Source organism: Somniosus microcephalus, chromosome 17, assembly GCF_052327205.1.
Source record: "Somniosus microcephalus isolate GS21.2 chromosome 17, FLI_Smic_1.0, whole genome shotgun sequence".
NCBI lineage: Eukaryota > Metazoa > Chordata > Chondrichthyes > Squaliformes > Somniosidae > Somniosus > Somniosus microcephalus.
In genome coordinates, this window is record NC_141003.1 from 60,134,263 (window position 1) to 60,160,295 (window position 26,033).

At 43.0% G+C, this 26,033-nt stretch overlaps 1 protein-coding gene across 4 annotated transcripts in view; it reads right to left on the minus strand.

The window, feature by feature from the left end:
• The window catches only part of LOC147105758 (SRSF protein kinase 2-like), a 259,621-nt gene that overhangs the window by 151,747 nt on the left and 81,841 nt on the right, over window positions 1–26,033 (minus strand). The gene's annotated exons all lie outside the window — the stretch shown is intronic.

The following is a 26,033-nucleotide window of genomic DNA, read 5'->3' on the forward strand; positions in this document are numbered from 1 at the left end:
GGCAAAATTCAGGAGTCGGTTCAGATAATTATCACTTTTTTTAACTCCATTTGTTGCTGTGCAAGGGTGTAGCTGAAGCTGTTGCTAAGCTACAGAGACGCTTGCAACTTGTGCCGATTGTTTTGAAGCACAGGGTTTGTTGCTTTATATGGAGCGCTGAGCTCCGTATCTTTTACTAAAGCGTTCGGTTATCCGGAATTGTTGATGAACCGGCACCACGTCGGTCCCGTCCGTGCCGGATACCAGAAAGTTTCCTGTACATGGATTTTCAGAAAGCATTTGTTAAGGTGTTCAAATTAAGGTTTTTTACAAAAATTCTGGTGTATGAGAAAATTTAGTAGCATGGATAAAACATTTGATAGCCAGGAAATAAAGGGTTATGCTTAATGGGTGCTGCTTGGATTGGAAAAATGTTGGAAGTGGTGTATCCCCCAGGGGTCAGTGCTGGGTGTACACACCCGTAGGGACATCGGAAATGCCGGTTTCAGGCATGCGAAGCGAATGCGCTGAAAACCGGCATTTCCGATCAAGAATCGGACGCCTGCCCTGGAGAAGGGCCTCTGCGGGCGGATAGTTCCGCTTTCTGGAGACCCTCCGCCCGCTGAAAACCCTTAGAAATCTTATGCCTGGTAAAAGCAGGCGCAAGGCCTGTTTTTACTAGCGTAAGAGTTGAAAACGTTTTTTTTTTTTTTTTTTTTTTTTAATTTCACTCATTTATAATTTTAAAAATACTTTTAAAAAGTTTATTTTTAGCCCTGTTTTTCAAAAAATTTAATTTGTTTAAAATATTTAATTTAATTTCATTTTAACTCATTTTAAAAATGTGATTTAAAAAAAAATGTATTTAATGTTTTGGTGTGATCTCCATTCATATATTTGACAGGTCCATCTGTCAAAAGTATGAAGGGAGATTCCCTTCTCCAATTGGCTGGCCTGGCCCATGTGATCCCAGGGATGCTTGCGAACTGCATGTGCCCCTGGGATACGTGGGCCCTGCGCATTTTGACTGTGGAGAGGCCCAGGATCCGAAGTCTCTGGACCTTGGGAGCCCTCAGATTTTTTTCCGATAGGAGGCTTCCTGCGTGTGGATGCCTCCTATCGGAAATTACAGGCCATAGAATTACATAGAACGTTTAGTACAGAAACAGACCAATCGGCCCAACTTGCTCCACGCAAGCCTCCTCCCACCTCCATGAAAGTTTGAGTGCTGGTAAATAATGCCATAAAAAAGGCCAATAGTATTTTGGGCTTTATAAACAAAGGTATAAAAGTGTAGAAGCAAAAAGAGGTTATGATAAATTTGCAGAAGGCAATGGTTAATCACCAGCAACAACAACAACAACTTGTATTTATATAGCACCTTTAACGTAGTAAAACATCCCAAGGCGCATCACAGGAGCGTTACAAAACAAAATTTGACAGAGCCAGACAAGGAGAAATTAGGGCAGATGATCAAAAGCTTGGTCAAAGAGGTAGGTTTTAAAGGAGCGTCTTAAAAAGGAGCAAAGAGGTAGAAAGGCAGAGAGGTTTAGGGAGGGAATTCCAGAGCTTAGGGCCTAGGCAGCTGAAGGCACAGCCACAAATGGTTGAGCGATTATAATCAGGGATGCTCAATAAGCCAGAATTAGAGGAGCAGAGATATCTTTGGTGGGGGGGGTTTGTGGGGCTCGAGCAGATTACAAAGATAGGGAGGGACGAGGCCATGTAGGAATTTGAAAACAAGGATGAGAATTTTAAAATTGAGGCTTTGCTTAACCGGGAGCCAATGTAGGTCAGTGCATACAGGGGTGATAGGTGAACAGGACTTGATGAGAGTTAGGACAAGAGAAGCAGAGTTTTGGATGACCTCAAGTTTACGTAGGGTAGAACATGGGAGGCCAGCCAGGAGTGCGTTGGAATCGTCAAGTCTAGAGGTAACAAAGGCAAGGATGAGAGTTTCAGCAGCAGATGAGCTGAGGCAAGGGAAGAGACAGACGATGTTATGGAGGTGGAAATAGGCAGTCTTAGTTATGGTGTGGGTATATGGTCGGAAGCTCATTTCAGGGTCAAATATGACACCAAGGTTGTGAACAGTCTGGTTCAGCCTCAGACAGATGCTGGGAAAAGGTGGAGTCGGTGGCTAGGGAACAGAGTTTGTGGAGAAGATTTCTGCTCATCCAGTACTGGATGTCAGACAAGCAGTCTGACAACTTAGAGACAGTGGAGGGGTCGAGAGAAGTGGTGGCAAGGTAGAGCTGGGTGTAATCAGCGCACATATGGAAACTGACGCTGTGTTTTCAGATGGTGTCACCGAGGGGCAGCATGTAAATGAGAAATAGGAGGGAGCCAATAGATCCTTGGGGGACACCAGAGGTAACTATGCGGGAGTGGGAAGAGAAGCCATTCCAGATGATTCTCTGGCTACAATTAGATAGATAAGAACTGTGGAGGGGCGTTGGAGGAGGATGGAGTGGTCAACCGTGTCAAAGGCTGCTGACAGGTAGAGAAGGACGAGGAGGAATACATTCACAAAGGAGGTCATTTTTAACTTTGATAAGAACCGTTCGGTACTGTGGCAGGGCGGAAACCTGATTGGAGGGATTCAAACAGAGTTCTGGGAAAGATGGGCACTGACTTGGGAGTCAACAACATATTCAAGGACTCCGGAGAGGAAAGGGAGTAGATGGGGCGGTAGTGTGCAATGACGGAGGGGTCAAGGGTTGGCTTTTTGAGGAGAGAGGTGATGATGGCAGATTTGGAGAGGGGGGGACAGTACCCGAGGAGAGAGACCCATTAACAATATCAGCCAGGATAGGAAGCCTGGAAAGGAAGTTGGGAGCCAGGAAAGGAAGTTGGGTGATCAGCAGTTTAGTGAGAATAGGATTGAGGGAGCAGGAAATGGGTCTCATGGACAAGTTGATTGTGGCGAGAGCATGAGGGGAGATCGGCGAAAAACTGGAGAAAGATGCGAGTTCAGGGCTAGGGCGGGGGGAACCTTCAAGTAAGTTTGGCCCGGTGGGCTAGGGGAAGGAAGGGAAATGGCAGAGGCAACTGGATGGTCTCAATCTTGGAGACAAAGATGTCCATGAGCTCCTCGCAACTTGCTGTTGAGGTATGGGTGGAGGAGAGGGGTTCAAGATTGATTGCAGTAGAGAAAAGAAGCCGGGGGTTATCATTGCATTCCAGAATGACCCTGGAAGAGTGAGCAGTTTTGGCAGAAGAGTGCAGGACCCGATAATGCTTTATGTGGTCCAGCCAGATCTGGCAATGAATGGCTAAACCAGTTGTCCCCCATATCTGTTCATGTCTGCGTCCCTTGGACTTAAGGAAGCGAAAATTAGGGCTGTACCAAGGGGAACGGCCAGGGTGTGAGAGAGTAATGGTTTTAATAGGGACTAGGGCGTCAAAAGGTGGCGCTGAAGGTATGGTTGAGCAGATCGGTAGCTGTAGAAATGTCATGTTGAATGGAGTGCCAAAGGCTGGACAGTTGGGATTTTGTAAGCGAGTTGGGAGAGTTTTTCCGGGGCAGACACAGAAGGAAGTAGGGTTGGGGAGAGAGGGGGGTGTGGGTGGAGAGCGATACAAGGAAGTTGTCACAGATGGCCTGTGATTGACATGATGGGAATAGTGAGGCCATGTGAGATGGTGAGGTCAAGGGGGTGGCAGTGAATATGCGTTGGGGAGTTTACATGGAGGGAAAGGTTAAGGGAGGATAGGAGGGCAGTGAACGCCGAGGAGAGAGTGCATGATGAATTGAGATAGAGGTTGAAATCACAGAGGATGAGCAGTTGCTCGGTGCAGAGGGAGAAAAGTAGTGAAAACAGTTAAGTGTACGATATGCTGTGTTGAACACCCATTATAGAAAGAAAATTAAAACCATAGACAGCATACAGTAAATTCACCAGTATGATGTTGGGGATGAGAAATGAGTTATGAGAACAGACTTTAGATACTAGGATTACTTTGACTAAAGAGTCAGTTATGAGGACATTTAATAGAGGCTTTGAACATTACAAGAGTTTTGAAGGGGTGAATAGGAAGACTATTTCCTCTGGTTGGGGAGCGAGTTACAAGGTCTCATCAATTTAAAATGGTCACCAAGAGAAGGAAGAGGGGCTAGGGAGTAATTTCTTTACAGAGTGGTTGGAGTATGGAAAGCTTTGCTACAATGAATAGTCCGAGGCAGATGACATTGCATCTGTTAAGCGAAGAGTAGATAAACATTTGAAGTTGAGTGAGGAAGGAAGTATTAATGGTGAGAAAGGTGGTCAGCCTGAGGATTGGGATCTTTTTAGAAATCAGCAAAAGGGGGACCAAGAAATTGATAAAGAAAGGGAAAATGGAATGAGCACAAAGTAGCAAAAAATATAAAAACAGATTGTAAAAGCTTCTATGGGTATGTGAAAAGCAAAAGACTGGCGAAGGTAAATATAGGTCCTTTACAGTCAGAGACGGGAGAATTTATAATGGGGAATGAGGAAGTGGCATGGAAATTAAATAAATACTTCGTTTCTGTCTTCACGGGGGAAGACACAAAAAACTTCCCAGAAATACAAGAAAACCAAGGGTGTGACGAGAATGAGGAACTTAAAGAAATTATTAGTAAAAAAAAAACAGTACTAGCAAAATTAATGGGGCTAAAAGTCGATAAATCCCAAGGATCGGATGACCTATATCCTAGGGTTTTGAAAGAGGTGGCCATTGGAATAGTGGACACATAGGTTGTCATCTTCCAAAATTCTATAGATTCTGGGACGGTTCCCGCAGATTGGAGGATAGCAAATGTAACCCCGCTATTTAAGAAAGGATGGAGAGAGAAAACGGGGAACTACAGACCCGTTAGCCTCACATCAGTAGTTGGAAAAATGCTGGAATCTATTATAAAGGATGCAATAACTGGGCACTTGCACTTAGAAACTAGTAGTAAGATTGGGCAGAGTCAACGTGGATTTATGAAAGGGAAATCCTGTTTGACAAACCTGTTGGAGTTCTTTGAGGGTGTAACTAGTGGAGTAGACAAAGGGGAACTGGTAGATGTGGTGTATTTGGATTTTCAGAAGGCCTTCGATAAGGTCCCACACAAGGTTGGTGAACAAAATTAGGGCACATGGAATTGGGGGTAATATACTAGCATGGATTGAGAATTGGTTAACAGACAGAAAACAGTAGGGATAAACGGGTCTTTTTCAGGATGGCAGGCTGTGACTAGTGGGGTACCGCAAGGATCGGTGCTTGGGCCCCAGCTATTCACAAGCTAAATCAATGATTTGGATGAGGGGACTAAATGTAACATTTCCAAATTTGCTGATGACAAAGCTAGGTGGCAGTGTCAGTTGCGAAGGGGATGTGAAGAGGCTTCAAGGGGATCTCGACAGGCTCAGTGAGTGGGCGAGAACATGGCAGATGGAATATAATGTGGATAAATGTGAAATTATCCACTTTGGTAGAAAAAACAGAAAGGCAGAGTATTTCCTAAATGGTGAAAGATTGGAGAATGCAGATGCTCAAAAATGACCTGGGTGTCCTTGTGCATGAGTCACTGAAAGTGAATGTGCAGGTGCAGCAAGCCATTTGGAAGGCAAATGGTATGTTGGCCTTCATTACAAGAGGATTTGAGTACAGGAGTAAAGAAGTCTTACTCCAATTATATAGGGCCTTGGTGAGACCACACCTGGAGTACTGTGTACAATTTTGGTCTCCTTACCTAAGAAAGGATATACTTGCCATAGAGGGAGTGCAACGAACGTTCACGAGATTGATTCCTGGGATGGCAGGACTGTCGTATGAGAAGAGATTGAGTAAATTAGGGCTTGTATTCTCCTGAATTCAGAAGAATGAGAGGGGATCTCATTGAAGCATACAAAATTATTTCTGGGAGAATGTTTCCTTTGGCTGGGGAGTCTAGAACCAGGGGCCACAGCCTCAGGATAAAGGGTAGGCCATTCAGGACTGAGATGAGAAGAAATTTCTTCACAGAGGGTGGTGAATCTTTGGAATTCTCTACCCCGGAGGGCTGTGGAGGCTCAGTCATTGGGTATATTCAAAACAGAAGTCGATAGATTTGACCAGTAAGGGCATCAAGGGATATGGCGATAGGGCCGGTGAATGGAAAGGCTTTGGGGAGTCAGGAGGCGAGTCACTCGCCGCAGAATACCCAGCTTCTGACTTGCTCTTGTAGCCACAGCATTTAAGTGGCTCGTCCAGTTAAGTTTCTGGTCAATGGTGACCCCTTGGATGTTGATGGTGGGGGATTCTATGATGGCAATGTCACTGAATGTCAAGGTGAGGTGGTTAGACTTTCTCTTGGAGATTGTTATTGTCTGGCACTTGTGCAGCACAAATGTTACTTGCCACTTATCAGCCCAAGCCTGAATGTTGTCCAGGTCTTGCTGCATGTGGGCTTGGAGTGCTTCGTTACCTGAGGAGTTGCAAATGGAACTGATCACTATGCAATCATCAGCAAACATCCCCACTTCTGACATTATGATGGAGGGAAGGTCATTGATGAAGCAACAGAAGATGGTTGGCCCTAGGACACTGCCGCAAGAGTTCCTCAGGGCAATGTCCTGGGACTAAGATGATTGGCCTTCAACAACCATAACCATCTTCCTTTGTGCCAGTTATGACTCTAGCCAGTGGAGTTTTTTCCCCCCGATTCCGATTGATTTCAATTTTACTAGGGCTCCTTGATGCCACACTCGGTCAAATGCTGCCTTGATGTCAAGGGCAGTCACTCTTGCCTCACCTCTGGAATTCAGCTTTTTTTTATATAATTTGTTTCTAATCGTCATCTATGTAAAATGCTACATAAATCCAAAGACATCAGCTTTGTCCAGAATAGATGGACCAACTAATAGAATCTTGTCTAAGGACCACTTCAAATATGTACGTAGAAACTAGCTTTGCATAGAGAACAAGTATCTCTTTTCTTTCAAACATGTTCCTGTCCAGAGTGTTTTTCATGTCTCCTAGTTGCACTGAAATCTGTGAGGAACTTGCACTTAATTCTATTAGTAATGGTACAGTCGTATTTATTTGATTTGTTGTTGAAAGCAACTGATTTACCATAGCTTTTATACTGTTCTACAGAGCTTTTGACTGAACAGTACAACTGACAGAACATTCATTAAAAAGCAGTTATATGAAGGAAAGATCTTCATTCACAATAAATATGGATTATTGGTTCAAACCGAGTAAATGCATGCTATAGACTTAATGCTGAAACTTTCATATAAAACAAGCATTTCAAGTACTGATATATATGGAGGTCAAATATGCTCATTTGGATATCAACCAAGCAGAACTAATTTCAAAAAGGAGAATCAGAGAAACCAAGAAACATTAGTTGCTCTGACACAGTAGCGTTCTACATTACATAAGGACATAAGGAGCAGGAGTAGACCATACGGTCCTTTGAGCCTGCTCTGCCATTGAAGATCATAGCTGATCTTCGACCTCAACTCCACTTTCGCGCCCGATCCCCATATCGCTTGATTCCCCAGGAGTTCAAAAATCTATCTATCGCAGCCTTGAATGTACTCAATGACTCAGCATCCATAGCCCGTTGGGGCACAGAATTCCAAAGATTCACAAGCCGCTGAGTGAAGAAATTCCTCCTCATCTCAGTCTTCAATGGCTGACCCCTTATCCTGAGATTATGCCCCCTAGTTCTAGACTCTCCAGCCAGGGGAACCAACCTCTCAGCATCTACCCTGTCGATCCCTCTCAGAACCGTATATGTTTCAATGAGATCACCTCTCATTCTTCGAAATTCCAGAAAGTATAGGCCCAATCTGATAGGACAACCCTCTGATCCCAGGGATCAATCCAGAACCTTCATTACATAATCTCTAAGGCATGCATCTCCTTTCTCAGATAAGGAGACCAAAACTGTGCGCAGTACTCCAGGTGTGGTCTTCCAAAGCCCTGTTCAATTGTAGCAAGACTTCCTTACTCTTGTACTCCAACCCCCTTGCAATAAAGGCCAACATGCCATTTGCCTTGCTAATTGCTTGCTGTACCTGCATTCTAACTTTGTGCTTCCTGTACGAGGACACCTAAATCTCACTGAACACCAACATTTAATAGTTCCTCACCATTTAAAAAATATTCAGTTTTTCTATTCTTCCAACCAAAGTGAATAACCTCTCATTTCCCCACATTATACTCCATCTACCACCCTATTGCCCACTCACTTAACCTGTCTATATTCCTTTGCAGGCTCTTTGTATTGTACAATACCTGTTTGATGCCCGAAGACTGATGGCCGAGAGCAAGAGACCGACACCCCCCACCCTGGGGAAGGAGCAAGAAAAACCCACCCCCCTGGAGAGGGAGAGAAAGAAAATAAAGCCACAATATTTGAAATTAATCTTTCGATTTACAGCAACAGATGAACTTGTCACACAAGTTGAGCTGTGCACGAGTACACGCTTACAAAACATGAAAATAAACCATTTCTCTCCAGAGCTTCAAGATATTTCTTCAACAAAATTAGGTGTGCCCTTCCCTGTATATTATTTATTATTCAATATCTTGCATTATACAGCACTTTGGGATGGCTCTCCTTTCCTAATCATGAGGTTATTGAAATTTATTTGCTGGAATAAGTTTCCAGGGCACCACATAAGCAGGAGTGGCTCCTCGATGCCTCCATGCAACCATAGCCACAAATAACAATAACATCAACCACTCAGTGTGGGGAAAGCTGGTCATGAAGTGTTGTACTAAAACAGGAGCATGACCCTGTAATGGGGAGAGAAGCCCAATCTGTGCCAATGTTCTGGCCTTCCAAATGACAGACTGTGTCAAGCGTCGACAAATAGCATCTACAATGAAGACAATAATGGGAATGCAAAGAGGAGATTTAAAAGAGGTTTTTACAATAATAAAGAGTTTTAATAAGTGCAAATAGAGACTATTTCCCCTGTTTAGAGAATCTGTGACCAGGAATTCTCTATTTAAAAGTTAAGAGAGTGAAGAGAGAGATTATGGGAACTATCTTCAGACAGAGGGTTTCTGGAGCATGAAATGCTTTGCCAAAGGGAAAATTGGATAAATATTTAAAGCAGAGGCAAATATAAGGCCCTATTTTAATATTTCCCATTAATAGCTGTTCTGCAGTTTCCACAAAGCATTTTTATAATGGCCCAGATATTCCGATCCCTACAGGTGGGTACGCGCTGTGTACCCACCCGTAGGGACATCGGAAATGCCGGTTTCAGGCATGCGCTGAAAACCGGCATTTCCAATCTGTCAAGAATGGTCTTGACAGATCCTCCGGCTGCCCTGGAGAAGGGCCTCTGCGGGCGGATAGTTATGCTATTTGGAGACCCTCCGCCCGCAAAAAACCCTTACAATTCTTACGCCTGGTAAAAGCAGACGCAAGGCCTGCTTTTACCAGGATAAGAGTTGAAAAAAAGTAAATAAAGAAATTTTCTTCACCGATTTATCATTTAAAAATACTTTAGAAAAAGTTACGTTTATTTTTAGCCCTGTAAATTTTTTAATTTTTCAAAAAATTCAATTTTTGTTTAAAATACTTAATTTATTGTAATTTCAAATCATTTAAAAAATGTGTTTTTATTTATTTATTTAAAGTTTTACTATGTTTTTGGGGTGATCTTCATTCATATATTTGACAGGTCTTCCCGTGAAGTGTATGAAGTGAGATTCCCTTCTTTGATTGGCTCCCCATGGCCCACGTGATCCCAGGGACGCTGCGAACTACATGCGCCTCTGGGATACGTGGGCCCTGCACACTTCAAGTTTGGAGAGGCCCAGGAGCGGAAGCGAGTGTGTCCCGGGAGCCCTCAGGTAAGGGTGTAGAATTTTCCAGATCGCAGGACTCCGCCTGTGGGAGGCCTGCGATTGGAAAATACGGGCCAATATTTTCTAATCGTCATCTGTGCAAGATGTTACATAAATCCAAACACATCAGCTTTGTCCAGAAGACACTGGCCAACTAATAATAGAATCTTGTCTAAGAACCACTTCAAATATGCACGTAGATTCTAGCCTTTCATAGAGAACAAGTATCCCTCGTCTTTCAAACATGTTCCTTTCCATAGTGTTTTTCACATCTCCTAGTTGCACTCTAATCGGTGAGGAATTTGCACTTAATTCTATTAGTAATAGTACGGTTGTAATTATTTGAGAATTTGTTGAAAGCAACTGATTTACAGCAATACCAACCCCACTGTAAAGGAAACAGCCATATTCAAAGAGATACACCATCCTATGAACGGAATTTTGACTTTATTAAAACATGATATACTGGGTTTAAAAATCTAAAAAGCCTCAATGACAAGCTGTAAACAGAATACAAGCTTTGGAGATAAAATCGGTTGTTGACACTGAAACAATGGCCCTATTGAAGCAGCAAGTAAGAGTTGCCAGAAAGTCTAAGCTTTGGAAAGAACACAATGAGATTTACCTAGTTAAATTGTTTTAAACAAACACTTTGTAAACAGGCACATGAAAGAGCATACGGGTATAATGTTAAGGTGTCATAAAACAACACTTTGGGAAACAGAAACTCAGAACATTAAAAGAACCATATGCCTTCATAAATATCACATCAAATGAAACAAGGAGACACGACATCTGTAATATAACCAACTGAGGTAGCTAGGGGAACAATGGTGCATCTGGTTGAAGTGTTTTCAATTTACATGTTGTAAAATATACAAACAGAAGACTTTGTAGATATGATATCAATAGATGCACCAAGCAATCACATGGTTTTTGTATTGAACTTGGAACATATAGGAGACACAAAGTCTGCTTTCAAACAGCTAAGGTGATTTAAGAATTGAATAGAAGTCCTTTGTAAAAATGGCAAATAGATACATATGTTATAACCGTTTGATATGTTTTGAAAACCTACACAGCAGACAGAATTCTGCAAGCTAACAGCTGAATTGACAGTAAGAATAAAAAGTCAACAGAGAAATGACTAGAGATAATTAGCTTACATCAGCAGAAAACTTCAAAGGATATACCACTGAAAAAAGGGTATAAAAAAATAGAACTTTCAATTAGAAAGACAGAAGTCACTGAAAAGGCCAAAGCAATTCTCACTCTTCAGAGGCAGGCTCTAAGTTTTTAACTCCGAGTCTCGGGGATCAAAAAGGTACTTTGATTTTGATTTTGGTGGATATCCTGGGTTAAGAAATAAGTAAGAAATGTAAAAATGTAACAGTTAAGATTTGAGAATAAGGATCTCTGAGAATAAGAATTGTAAACCATTTGTTTTTTGAACTGTTAATGTTGCGACTGAATTCACCAGCTGTTAACTACATGTCGGTTCTTTAATAAATCTATATATTTTCAGAATTGTCTCAAGAGTACTTCTGTATCAAACTCGCGAATTCCATCTCTGTACACTCTGGTGAGGAGTTACAGAATTCTGGGGGAGTATTCTGGACCCTCATAATATCCAGAAGGTTACAGTCTATTTAAAAACTTATTAAAAGTGCTATCTGGAGGACGGTAACATCTTCAAGTCGTTCCTTTCCTTTAGGGAGTGATAGTCTGGACCTTTAGACCCAATTAAGCATCTTATAGGATTCGGCTATCTCTAACTTTAATTGAAAGTGAACGTCTGATCCGGGAGAGCCCAAAAAGGGCTAGGACTAGTGATTATCCCTTCACCACCATCTCATAAATGATGAGACAAACTCTTAAAAATCATGAGATTTGGTAAGAAATCATGAGTTGCTATTTTTTGCTTTAGAAGACCTCATTAGTGGCTTTATTTAATATCTAACAAGTCACAAAAACTGTATTACTGCATCTGAAAATGCTTTACAAAAAACGTTAAAAATCGTACCCGTTATCACTACCCTTCGAGAGTTGGGGAACATTTTCATTAAAAAGCGTGCGTCTTGTGATTAATCTGCAAGAGTTGGCATTATTGATGAAGCATTACCAAATGGAGCGTGGCACCATGTCCAATGTGCACTCTGGTACGGAGGAGTCACTGAATTGTTTTGGCATAAGCCCATGACCAATGAACCCCAGGTAATGGGCTCCCAATCACACCCACAGGACAAGTGCTGGATGGGGCGGGGGCGCGAGAGAGCGCGAGGTGTAAAACGGGTGATAGCAAGTCGGAAGCTAGTTTTACATCTCTCACATTGACTTCAATGTAAATAAAAATGGAGGGAGATGGGGGGGGGGGGGGTCGGTTGGATTCAAATCTGAAGCAGTTTGCAGTGCAGCAGCAGCAGCAGCAGCAACGCAACGCGGTTCAAAATCCTCCCTTTGCTCCAAAAGTGACCCCTACCCACCCCACAGAACCCAGGCCTGCTCCCCCGGCGGCAGTTTCAGGGCCACAGGATGCATGCATGGCTTAGAAGGTGAAGTCGCTGAATACGACGTCACGTCATTAAACTGGAATGGCACAGGTGCAAGAACTTCTAAAACAGAAAATCATGACTTTTTACAGTTGATTCGCGAGATCACGAGTTGGGGCAATATTTTTATTTTTTAAAAATCGCATGCCTCGCAATTATTTTGAGATTTACCATAACTTTTACACAGTTCTACAGAACTTTTGACCTAAGTACAACTGACAGAATATTCATGAAACAGCAGTTATATCAAGAAAAGGTCTTCATTCACAATAAATATGGATTTACAGGCCCATCAGACTAAATGCATGCTACAGACTTAAGGCTGAAACTTTCATATAAATTAAGCATTTCAAGTACTGATATGTACAGAGGTCAAATATGTACATTTGGATATCAACCAAGCAGATCTCACAAATTCATAATCATTATAGAAGTAGAGGAGAATCAGAGAAAGCAAGAAACAGCAGTGACACAGTAGCGTTCTACATTGTACGATACTTGTTTGATGCTGGATGACTGATGGGTAACAGGAGCTTAGTGACCAGTTGACAGATTGTTGTTAAGGCCATCTAAATGTAAAGTGAATAATCCTACAAAATCTTCTTGCTTCTTAACAAGACTCAAGTAGCTAACAATCCAACTCTTGCTACAGTTGCAGCAACAGAACAGTTTAGGAAGTGCATCATAAAGTTTTCTTCTCCTTCAGGGCACAGCAGCTAAATGTCACTATAATTTTATACAGGAAATAAACATAACTAGAAAAAACAGCTGGCTTACTGCCATTCAAGGATCTCTGGTCGTCTTTACAGGGACTTCAGTTAAGACTGCTTTATAAAACTGAGGAAAGACTAACAAGATAGCAGCTTTCTGATATGAACCAAGATATTTTGGCATTTCTTTTTCTTTACCGACAAAGCAAAGAGCTCCCCTCAATTCAGAATTCATGGCTTCCCTCCTATTCATCATGCACTGAAACTCACAAATCCAAGCAAATTGAAGACCATGACGAGCTATCGTTTCAACAAATAATTTCTCATTATAGCCATTAAGCACATATCTAGGCCAACATTGTGTGTTAGTCGCATATGCCAAAATGATATTATGTAAAAAGCACGCAGAGTTCTGTGAATGTCATTAGGATTAATTATTGCTCATCAGTTTGTCAACTTTTATTACTGATACTCAACACTGTAAAGCATATGCTAGGAATTCTTCAGCAAAGCACCAGGGACATAACTGATCAATAAAAATCAACCACAAGCTGCTGAGCTGAATCCCGCTATACTGCAGACCACGCAAGTGGTTTTGGTAAATATATTTTCTATGCAGAGCTAAGAAATGAACTTTTTCTTCACAGATTTGAAATACTCATATCCTGTACATATCAAACCTCATTACTGCAAATACTGTAACTCAAGAACTGCTTCAAATAACTAGATTACTTTTGTTTTTAAACATTCCTGCTTTCACAGCATAGTCAAGTTACCATTGCAATTGGTTTTCCAAAAGTTGCACATGCAGTAGCATTTCCGGACACCAACTCCAAGGCACAATCCTTAAATGGTACATTATGCATAATAAGGAAGCTTTGATAACATGCAGTTCACATAGATCGCACTTTAACCCTAAATAGTAGGCAAGCACTGAAGTGAAGGAGAGTTGATCTGAACACAGTACCTTTGGTTATGCAAGTTGCAAGGTATCGGGGTGTGTACATATTCCAGAGTTTTAAAAGCATCAAATTCCTTATTTGAATATTTGTATGCAAGAAAAATCCTTCTCCCATTTTCATTTGATCAATATTAATGAAAGAACTTGCAATTATGGAGCGCTTTTCACAACTTCAGGATGTCCCAAAGCACATTACAATCAATGCGGTATAGTCACTTTTGTAGTGTAAGGAAATGCAGCAACAAATTTGCACATGGCAAGCTCCCACACACAAGGAAATAGATGACCAGACAATCTGCTTTATTGATGCTGGTTGAGGGATTTATTTTGGCCAGGACACCAGGAGAACTCCCCACCTCTTCTTCAAACAGCACCATGGGATCTTTTAAGTTAACAGGGTAGACAGGGCCTTGGTTTAACATCTCATCTGAAAGACAGAAACATAGAAGATAGGAGCAGGAGTAGGCCATTCGGCCCCTCGAGCCTGCTCCGTCATTCAATGAGATCATGGCTGATCATCCAAATTCAGTACCCTGTCCCTGCCTTCTCCCTATATTCCTTGATCCCTTCAGCCTTAAGAAATATATCCAACTCCTTCTTGAATATATTTAATGAGCTGGCCTCCACCGCCCTCTGTGGCAGAGAATTCCACAGGTTCACCACTCTCTAGGTGAAGAAATTCCTCCTCATCTCAGTCCTAAATGGCTTACCCCTTATCCTTAGATTATGACCCCTGGTTCTGGACTCCCTGGCCATCGGAAACATCCTTCCTGCATCTAGTCTGTCCAGGCCTGACAGAATTTTATAGGTTTCGATATCCCCTCTCAATCTTCTAAACTCCAGTGAGTATAAGCCCAATCGACACAATCTAATAATAATAATAATCAACTTTATTGTCACTGTTAGTGCACAAGTGCAGTACAACGAAATGTAGGCTTGCGGCTCCCGAGAGTGTACATTTAGATTAAGACATTTAAACATTCAACATACATTTGGCTTGTAATACATTAACATAAACATAACCATAATAAAGTGCATTGGCAGATGTGCAGGCTTTAGAGTTTATTTGTGGAGTTCAGTAGGATGACAGCCCTGGGAAAGAAGCTGTTCCTAAATCTGGTCGTATGGGTGCGAATGCATCTGTAGCATCTCCCAGATGGCAGGAGGGCGAACAGACTGTGGCTGGGGTGGGTAGGGTCTTTGATGATGGTCCGTGACCTCCGTAAACAGCGTTTCTGGTATATGTGCTCTATGGTCGGTAGCCGGGTGCTGGTAATGCGTTGGGCAGTTTACATCATTCAATACATCATTCCTGCCATCCCAGGTATCAGCCTGGTGAATCTTCGCTGCACTCCTTCCATGGCAAGAACATCCTTCCTCAGATAAGGCGACCAAAACTGCACACAATACTCAAGATGTGGTCTCACCAAGGCCCTGTACAACTGCAGCAAGACATCCTTGTTCCTGTACTCGAACCCTCTTGCTACGAAGGCCAACATACCATTTGCCTTCTTAACCACCTGATGCATCTCCATGCTTACCTTCAGCGACTGGTGCACAAGAACACCCAGGTCTCTTTGCACTTCCCCTTCTCCCAATCTATTGCCATTCAAATAATAATCTGCCTTCCTGTTTTTGCCACCAAAGTGGATAACCTCACATTTATCCATATTATAGTGCATTTGCCATGTTTCTGCCCCATCACCCAAACTGTCCAAATCGTACTGGAGTTTCACAACATCCTCCTCATAGCATACCCTCCCACCCAGCTTTGTGTCATCTGCAAATTTGGAGATATTACATCGAGTTCCCTCGTCCAGATCATTAATATATATTGTGAACAGCTGGGGTCCTAGGACCGATCCTTGCGGTACCCCACTAGTCACTGCCTGCCACTCGGAAAATGACCCGTTTATTCCAACTCTTTGCTTTCTATCTGCCAACCAGTTCTCTATCCAAATCAATACCTTGCCCCCAATCCCATGTGCCTTAATTTTGCACGCTAATCTCTTATGCGGGACCTTATCGAAAGCCTTCTGAAAGTCCAAATACACCACATCCACTGGTTCTCCCTTATCTATTTTACCAGTTACGTCCTCAAAAAATTCCAGTAGATTAGTCAAGCACGATTTACCTTTTGTAAATCCATGTTGACTTTGTCTGATCCTGTCACTGCTTTCTAAGTGCTCTGCTATTACATCTTTTATAATTGACTCTAGCATTTTCCCCACTACCGATGTCAGGCTTACCGGTCTATAATTCCCCGCTTTTTCTCTGCCACCTTTTTTGAATAGTGGGGTAACATTAGCTACCCTCCAATCCATGGGTACTGTTCCAGAGTCTATCGAGTTCTGGAAGATGACCAGCAATGCATCTGCTATCTCCATGGCCACTTCCTTAAGTACCCTAGAATGTAGATTATCAGGTCCTGGGGATTTATCGGCCTTCAATCCTGTCAACTTCCCCAACACCATTTCCCTACAAATACTGATTTCTTTCAGTTCCTCCCTCCCATTAGTCCCTATGTTCCCCGACATCTCTGGGAGGTTATTTGTGTCCTCCTTTGTGAAGACAGAACCAAAATATGGGACCCATAGGGAACGGTAACATAGTGGTTATGTTGCTGGACTAGTAATCCAGAGGCCTGGACTGATGATCCAGAGACAAGATCAAATCCCACCACAGCAGCTGGTGAATTTAAATTCAGTTAATTAAATAAATGGAATAAAAAGCTAGCATCAGCAATGGTGACCATGAAACTATCGGACTGCATAAAAACCCATCTGGTTCACTAATGTGAAGGGAATCTGCTGTCCTTACCCGGTCTGGCCTATGTGTGACTCCAGACCCACAGCAATGTGGCTGACTCTCAACTTCCCTCTGAAATGCCCTAGCAAGTCACTGTTTTAACAAACTGCTACAAAAAACATTAAGAATAAAACCGCCGAGCATCGACCGAGGCACCGGCTTCATACACAACGACAGCACACCCAGCCTGGTCGACCCTGCAAAGTCCTCCTCACTAACATCTGGGGACTTGTGCCAAAATTGGGAGAGCTGTCAGACTCGTCAAGCAACAGCCCGACATTGGCTTAAAGGTATGATTCTATGAGTATGCCTATGTCCCAGACTCCATCACCATCCCTGGGTATGTCCTGTCCCACCGGAAGGACAGAGGTGACGGCACAGTGGTATAATGTCGGGAGGGTATGGCCCTGGGAGTCCTGAAAATGGACTCCAGTCCCCACGAAATCTCATGGCTTCAGGTCACGCAGGGGCAAGGAAACCTCCTGCTGCCCTCAGCTGATGAATCAGTATTCCTCCATGTTGAACATCATTTGGAAGAAGCACTGAGGGTTGCAAGGGCACAGAATGTACTCTGGGTGGGAGACTTCAATGTCCATCACCAAGAGTGGCGCAGTAGCACCACAACTGACCGAGTCCTGACGGACATAGCTGCCAGACTGGGCCTGCAGCAGGTGGCGAGAGAACCAACACGAGGGAAAAACCTACTTGACCTCGTCCTCACCAATCAACCTGTCGCAGATGCATCTGTCCATGACAGCATGGTAGCAGTGATCACTGCACAGTCCTTGTGGAGACGAAATCCCGTCTGGTGTTGTGTGGCACTACCACTGTGCTAAATGGGATAGTTTCAGAACAGATCTAGCAGCTTAAAACTGGACATCCATGAAGTGCTGTGGGCCATCAGCAGCAGCAGAATTGTATTCCACGACAATCTGTAACCTCATGGCCCGCCAACATTCCAGCTGTCGTGCTGAAGACTTGTGCTCCAGAACTAGCCACGCCTCTAGCCAAGCTGTTCTAATATAGCTACAACACTGGCATGTACCCGACAAGGTTAAAAACTGCCCCGGTAGGTCCTGTCCACAAAAAGTAGGACAAATCCAATCCGGCCGATTACCGTCCCATCAGTACTCTCAATCATCAGCAAAGTGATGGAAGGTTTCATTGACAGGGCCATCAAGTGGCACTTACTTCACCAATAACCTGCTCACCGATGCTCAGTTTGAGTTCAGCCAGGACCACTCGGCTCCAGACCTCATTACAGCCTTGGTCCAAACATGGACAAAGGAGCTGAATTCCAGAGGTGAGGTGAGAGCGATTGTCAAATGCTGCCTTGATGTCGAGTGTGGCATCAAGAAGCCCTAATAAAATTCAAGTCAATGGGAATCAAGGGGAAACTCTCTACTGACTGGAGTCATACCTAGCACAAAGGAAGATGGTTGTGGTTGTTGGAGGTCAATCATCTCAGCCCCAGGACATTGCTGCAGGAGTTCTTCAGAGTAATGTCCTAGGCCCAACCATCTTCAACTGCTTCATCAATGACCTTCCCTCCATCATCAGGTCAGAAATGGGGATGTTCACTTATGATTACAAAGTGTTCAGTTCCATTCGCAACTCCTCAGAAAATGAAGCAGTCTATGCCTGCATGCAGTAAGACCTGGACGATATTCAGGCTTGGACTGATAAGTGGCAAGTAACATTCGCGCCACACAAGCGCCAGGTAATGACTATCTCCAACAAGCGAGAGCCTAACCACTGCCCCTTGACATTCAACTGCATTACCATCGCCAGATCCCCCCACCATGAACATCCTGGGGTCACCACTGACCAGAAACTTAACTGGACCAGCCACAAATACGGTGGCAACAAGAGCGGGTCAGAAGTTGGGTATTCTGCTGCGAGTATCTCACGTCCTGACTCCCCAAAGCCTTTACATGGGTGTGCATAAGGTAAAATGCTTTTCATGAAGTATCTAAATGCTAATTTTGTTATTTAAGGTGAATCAATTTTTTTTAATTAACTTTTGTTTTGCTGGGCAGTTGTGAAATGAACAAAAAAAAGAGTAAGAGTGCCAATGAATTCCTGTTCAGATTTTAAGCTGCATACAGGAAACTTTGGTTTATCCGGAGGTTAAAAGTCTGGAAAGCTCTATCTACCGGCAAAATTCAGGAGCCATTTCCTGTAAGTTTTTTTACTTCTCGTTGCTTTTTTTTTCTCCCCCAGTCAGGCTCTGCAAGGTCTGTAGCTAAGCAACAGCTTCAGCTAGAGACGCTTTTAAGCTGCAGCCGACTGTTTTGAAGCTGTTGCTAAGCAACAGGGTTTGTTGATTCACACGGGGCTGAAAATCTCCGTATGTTTCAACATTAGCGCTGGTTTGCCCGGCAGTTTTGATGGGACGGCAACAGCTCAGTCCCGTCAGTGCCGGATAGCACAAAGTTTCCTGTACATACAAGTACATGGTTGTGCTATTTATGTCCACTTTTGTAGCACTCATCACGTGCTGCCTGAAGGGAGCAGTTTCGCTCTCTTCAGGAAAAATTTTAAGAAACACCAATAGGATAATCCTTGGATACCCTACAACGTTCTTGCTACAGACCAATCTCCTTTTTCAACTATAGCTACATAATACCGCCAAAAATTCTGGCCATCCACCTCAAAAATGGTCATTCATGAGTAAGAAAATCCCATCTGGTCTGTGTGTACCCATGCGAGGCACACAGTTGATAATCTGCATACTTGTAGAATGGAAACGTACAATGTTTATCGAGGAGGTGTCCCCCTCAGTTATGCAATGACCTGTTCCTCCTACCAGAAGACTGCTACCCTCAGTGTCCAGGTGGGTGCAAGCTTTCCTCAAAATGGTGCAACAGAGAGGGTGTATCAGAGGGTTACACCGAGGGGTGTGGGGTATATCAGAGGGTTACACCGAGGGGTGTGGGGTATATCAGAGGCTTACACCGAGGGGTGTGGGGTATATCGGAGGGTTAAAGTGCAGGGTATGTCAGTGTTACAGTGCAGGGTATATCAGTGTTACAGTGCAGGGTGTGGGGTATATCAGTGTTACAGTGTGGGGTATATATCACTGTTACAGTGCGGGGTTTATCGGAGTTATGCTGAGGGGTGTGGGGTATATTTCTGTTACAGTGAGGGGTGTGGGGTATATCACTGTTACAGTGAGGGGTATATCGGAGTTACAGTGAGGGGTGTGGGGTAGATCACTGTTACAGTGCGGGGTGTGGTTATATGTCCGAGACCGGGACCCAGGAGCGAGGACGAGCCCAGCAGTGTGGTCAAGGCCCAGGATGGTGCAACGTTGACCAGCAGCGGGGTCCCAGCCCAGGGAAGGTGCAGCATGGGCCAACAGCGAGGTCGGGAGGACCACAATGCATCCTACGAAACCCAGGCAGAGGGGACCTGCGGGAAGGAGGGAGGAGGACAGTAGGAGTACGTTTGTGTGTGTGTGCTAGGCCGCTGTAGCAGAGCCTGGTCTCCAATCGTCTTGGATCCCCTTGCCATTGGACCAAGACCTTGCTCTGTCAAGCCCGTGTGGTAGCTGGTGTGCAATGGCCACCCCACATTAAAAGAATTCACGCACAGGCATCTTCCACCCTTGAAAATGAAGTTTGGGACCTGGAACATCATGGACAACCCCAACAGTGACAGACTGGAACGCCGTACTGCTATCGCTGCCCGGGAGCTCAGACGTTTCAACCACCATCTGCCCCACCTGTGACAGAGACTGTAGGTCCCGCATTGGACTCATCAGTCACCTGAGAACTCATTTTTAATGTAGAAGCAAGTCATCCTCGGTTCCGAGGGACTGCCTAAGAAGAAGATAAATATATTACTACATTACTTTAAACATTCCAATTGCAATTTATCTTGATCCCTTTCCGACTTAAGATGCTTGGCCACATTTTTACCCAGCTCAGAGAACATGTTTTTGTCCTATTTAAGTTACTGCCAACTCCTTAATGACTAGAGTCCCCCTATAACTTGCCCTTAAAAAATGCTCAAACTTGTGTTTCTGGACTGCTAAAGACCTCCAGAGTCCCTCCATGTAGATAGGATACTCAAGTCCTACAAGTAGTAGTAGTCGTAATAATAATATCCAGCATTTATACAAGAGCCTTTTGATGTAAAAAAAAAAGTCCAGAGTGTTTCAGAGACTCAAAGAAAACAGATACCAAGCCAAAGAATCAATTAGGAGGGATTGGCTAAAAGCTTAATCAAAAAAGTGTGTTTTTTTTTAAAAAAGGAGAGTTTTAAAGGAAAAGGTAAGATAGAAGGGTTTGGGTGAGGAATTTCAGATCATGAGTCCTAAAAGTTGCTGAAGCCATGGACGCCAATGGTGTGGAATATACAAAGGACCAGAGTTAAAGAAAGAGTGTTTGGGAAGGGTTGTAGGGATAGAGGAGGTTCAAGGAAGAGAAAGGCAAGTTCATGGAGGGATTTAAAGACAAGAACAAAAAAAAATTAAGCTTTGGGAGCCAATGTAGGTCAGGAAGGATTGGGGTGACGGGCAAGCAGGATTTATTAAAGATTGCATAAGAGAGAAACTTTTACCGAGAAAGGCAAGTCACAACAATTTGACACTTGGGCAACAATCTCATTGAATTTTAATTTTGTAATAACCCTTTCTCACTACAAGACTGCTCATTTCTATTTTTGCAGTCTTTAGGTCTCCACAGATGACAAACAAAACATTCCTGAAGTAAGAGGGAAGACAGGTGACCTGCTCCTATGCCTGTAGTAAAATTGTTTGAGCCTGCTACTAAGAACTGAACAACAACATCAGATGATGTAATCCCTCCTGACTGAAGATCTAGCTTTATCTCAGAGTCTTCAATCATCACAGAAGAATAATCTAACTGCAACTTCTAGCAAGTACACCCTCTGGTGTCTGATCAAGTACTGTTCGGAGACATGACCTGCCCCATATCGGCCTGTCATTTCTGATAGGAGGCATCCGCACACAGGAAACCTCCTATCGGAAAAAAATCTACGCACTTACCTGAGGGCTCCCAAGGTCCGGACACTGCTGATACCGGGCTTCTCCACAGTCGAAATGCACAGGGCCCCCGCATCCCAGGGGCGCATGCGGTTCACAAGCATCCCTGGGATCATGTGGGTCAGGTGAGCCGATGAAAGAAGGGAATCCCCCTTCATATTTTGACAGATAGAACTGTCAAAAATATGAATGGAGGTCACTGAAAAAAGACACTAAAACATTAAATACATTTTTAAAAAACCATCACGTTTTTAAAATGAGTTAAAATTACATTAAGTTAAATATTTTAAACAAAAATTTAATTTTAAAAAATTTAAGGTTTTTTACGGGGCTAAAAATAAACTTACCTTTTTTTAAAAAGTATTTTTAAATTCCAAATGAGTGAAAACATTTTTTTTAAACTCTTATGCTGGTAAAAGCAGGCGTAAGATTTCTAAGGGTTTTCAGCGGACGGAGGTTCTGCAGAAAGTGGAACTCTCCACCCGCAGAGGCCCTTCTCCAGGGCAGGCGTCCAATCTGTCAAGGCGCCTGGTCAAGTGCATCCTGTGGGAAGTAGTCCAAATATATTATAAGCTAATTGATCTTTTTGTTGGAAGTTTGGTAGCTGCTTAGCTCCTCTCCTTGTGCAGAGGTAAAGTTATTTCAAGATCATAAAAGCCAACAGGAAATGATAGGCTTTCATTCACTTTTGTTTACAAGAAGTTGTTCAGTTGTGACTTCTTGCTGCTTTATACAATGTAATATGATGGACATGCTCAACAAATCTCTCAAAATTGGCTGAGCTACAAGCAATAGGCTGGGGCAGGAGGAAAAGGGGCCATTTTTGCCCTAAATGTAATTAAATTATTTTTCAGGAAAAATAAGTTTGATGTTAGCAATTTATCACAATATCATGGGCAGGAAAGCACAATATTTCAGAGAATAAAGAAAGGTTCTAGTTTATAGTTTAAGTGGCCTGTTTCTGTGCTGCGTATTCTATGCATGTAAGTAGCCGATACTCTATGACATGCCTCACAAGTAGCCTGAGGTTGACATAATTATAAGCATACCCAGAGGTCAAGACAGTCTAATTGTCAAGTTTCTGTACACAGTAGCTGCTTATAAACCTATTTGTAAACCCCTAGTTCCTGTCCTTGGGGTCAGACCAGGTTATAAGGGCATAAAAAAATAGCAGGAATAACTGGCATTCTCTCTTTTTAAAATATTTTTGACCATCTAAAGTGTTACAGACGAGTACTAGATACAAGATGTAATAGGAAGATATCCAGATGAATGTACCTGCAGATGAAAATCAGACCCAACTAGACATCACAAGTCAATGTAGGGATCAGAGTTTTTTCTGCTCAGACTAATTCAACCAACAGTGGTGCGTTTTTGTAAACGATACAGTATTATGGCCATGTTATCTTTTATAAATGTTGCTATCTCACTCTCAATTAATATGCTTCTAAATGATATGAAAGTTATTGAGATAGGATCTATCATATGGTAAAAGGGTCAAATTCTACAATGGCCTCTCGAGTGTGAAGTAGAAAATAAAGGCCTAAACTTATTTTTCACAACTTGCTTCTCAATTGTAGTTACAAATTTCTCAGCATTTGAGTCTAAGTGAAGAAACATAAGCAGTGATGGCATGTTCAAAAGCACAGTGGGTACAGTCATGATTCATTAGTTACACAGCCATTTCATTTATCAGCTCACAGCAATGTCTCCGCTAGACACTTACATCACCATTAGGTAACATACTTGTAGAAAGTTTTATTCCTAACCAGTGGCGATACAACGATCTTTCCGATCAGTTGTTATGGGTTAAGGTAAAACAACCTCCAATAGATTGGATGTCCAAGTCATTAAGACATTTTGCACTCAATACATATCTAAACAAAATGTTGACAAAACATGATTTTGTAATAATTGCTTTAATTGTACCAAGTTATCAAATATCCACCAAAAGGAATGAAACTCTTAAAATACATCTTATTCAGGGGAAGGAGAAGGGCAAACAGAGAGAGGGAAGAGGCGGGCACAAGCCGAGGAGGAGTGGGTATGGGGGGGGGGGGGGGGGGGCGGGGGGGGGGGGAAAGAGAGAGAGCAACAGTTGGAGAATAGGGACTGGAAAAGACAGAAAAAGCACCTCAAAAGCCGGGGGGGGGGGGGGGGGGGGTAGCAATCTCTGTCCTGGAGGGTGGTGGGTGGTCTCCTTCCCTCTACCAGGTTAGAAATATAATTTCTATGGAGAGGGGGTGAATTAAAACAAAGGAATTTCTAATATAACCATCTGGATGCAGCTGTTCACTTGAGGCCAAGAGGCATTATTGCAAGCTGATATTGCTGCTTAGAAAGAAGAACAATGCAAACTTGCATTCATATAGCTTCTTTCACTCCTCAAGACATCCAAAGCCCCGCCAGAGTCAATTAAATACTTTCCGAAATGTTGTATTGTAGGCCATTTCTTAAATGATGGGAAGGGAGAGAAATGAAGAATCACCAGGCTGAAATAACTACATTGTGGAGAACGGCTTTGGATTTTGTATCGCTGGGACAATTTTTCTGTTCAGTGGCGGATCAGGGAACAGATACCATCAATTTGGGGCAAAGAAAACCAGCTGTATTACCTTGAGCAGGTGCCTGTTCCAGAATTGAGCCAACAAGGTCTTCAGAACACAAGTCACAAGTTGAGTGAACTCCTTCTTTCAAGCCTCATTCAGTCATATGCTAGTTGCACTTGCAATCTGTTTTGGGGGGCGGTGGGGAAGATTGCGAGTGCAAGGCTATCCTTTGCTGGGGGAGGGAACCCCATAGAAACTTTGGGAACACAGAGTTGGACCTGCAGCTGTGATTACTTCTGGGCATGATACTACAGAAAGTCAGGATGGGTGGAAATTTTATGGTTGGTTTTTAAAGTGTATCCTTTTGATTTAATATTAATGGAACAGTACTGATTTTATTCTAACAATTACAGATTACATTCTGTTTTTGAGACAAAATTAGTAGAGTTCAAGAAAATACTTAACTTTCACCTTTGTGTAGAGTTCTTTGGTTAAGGCCCAAGACATTGCTGCGCTGCCACCCAGTGTCTTTGCAGTGGAACTGGATGTTGAATCTCAGGGCCAAAAAACAATTCTAGTGATGCACTTTGCACCTAGCACTAGAGTCAGGCATTTAACACTGTAAAAGCCAATCACAGGCATAACAAATACTGCAGGTAAATGTTGACACTTAAAATGGGTTTACCCATTGACAAAGCCTAACTTAGAAGTTTTCAAATGTGTTTTGAGACAGAATGTTGCAACCCACTCAACATTAATGGCCCAGAACTTGGTGTTGGGGGCTTGCCGCGCGTGCAAGCCCCCGATCTGCACGCTGACATCTGAAGCCCAGGCCTGCTTGCATTTCCCGTCACTGGCCCGGTTCAGATGTCAGCGCGCAGTGCTTACCTGATCCAGCGGCGTAGTTAGTGCGATGTGCCGGCTGGGATCAGGTGAGCACTGTACAACCAATCAGGGGAGGGGAAGGTTCATTCATGAGTTTGAGTGTAAGAACTGTCAAACTCATGAAAACTACAGGGGCCCAAAACACTATTTAAACTTCAAATAAAAATTTAAAACACATCCCAATCATTAAATTAAGTATAAATAAGTTTTAAAAAAAAATTTAAACAATTTTTTTTTTGAAAAAAATAATTTTTTAATAAAAAAGGGTCTAAAACTAAACTTAGCTTATTGTAGATTCTTTAAAATAATAAACCTGTGGGAAAAAAAATTCTAAACTGCAATAAAACACCACTTACCTGTAAAAATAAATACTTACGTGTGCTTTTTACAAGCGTAAAGACCGGAGGCCTTTACACATGCGCAAATCCCCCAAAACAGAGGAAATCCAAGACGCACGCGCTGCCCCCTACAGCGCACGCGCTAGCCTCTTCACCTCTTGGGTTAGAGGAGAGGAAATGCCGGTTTTCAGCGCATGCGCTGTGCATGCTGAAAACCGGCATTTCCTCTGGCCAGACGCATGAGTACCCCTTCCGTACTCACGCGTTTGGGGAGGAATTACTGCCCCAATATATCATGGATGCTTTCAGATGAAGGCCAGTTTTATTTTAGTGGTAAAATAATATATTGGGCCATAATTTGCAACCCCTATGGGTGCGTACGTGCCTGTAGGGGCCACGCAAGTTCCAGGTTTAGGCAATTAAATGCATGCGC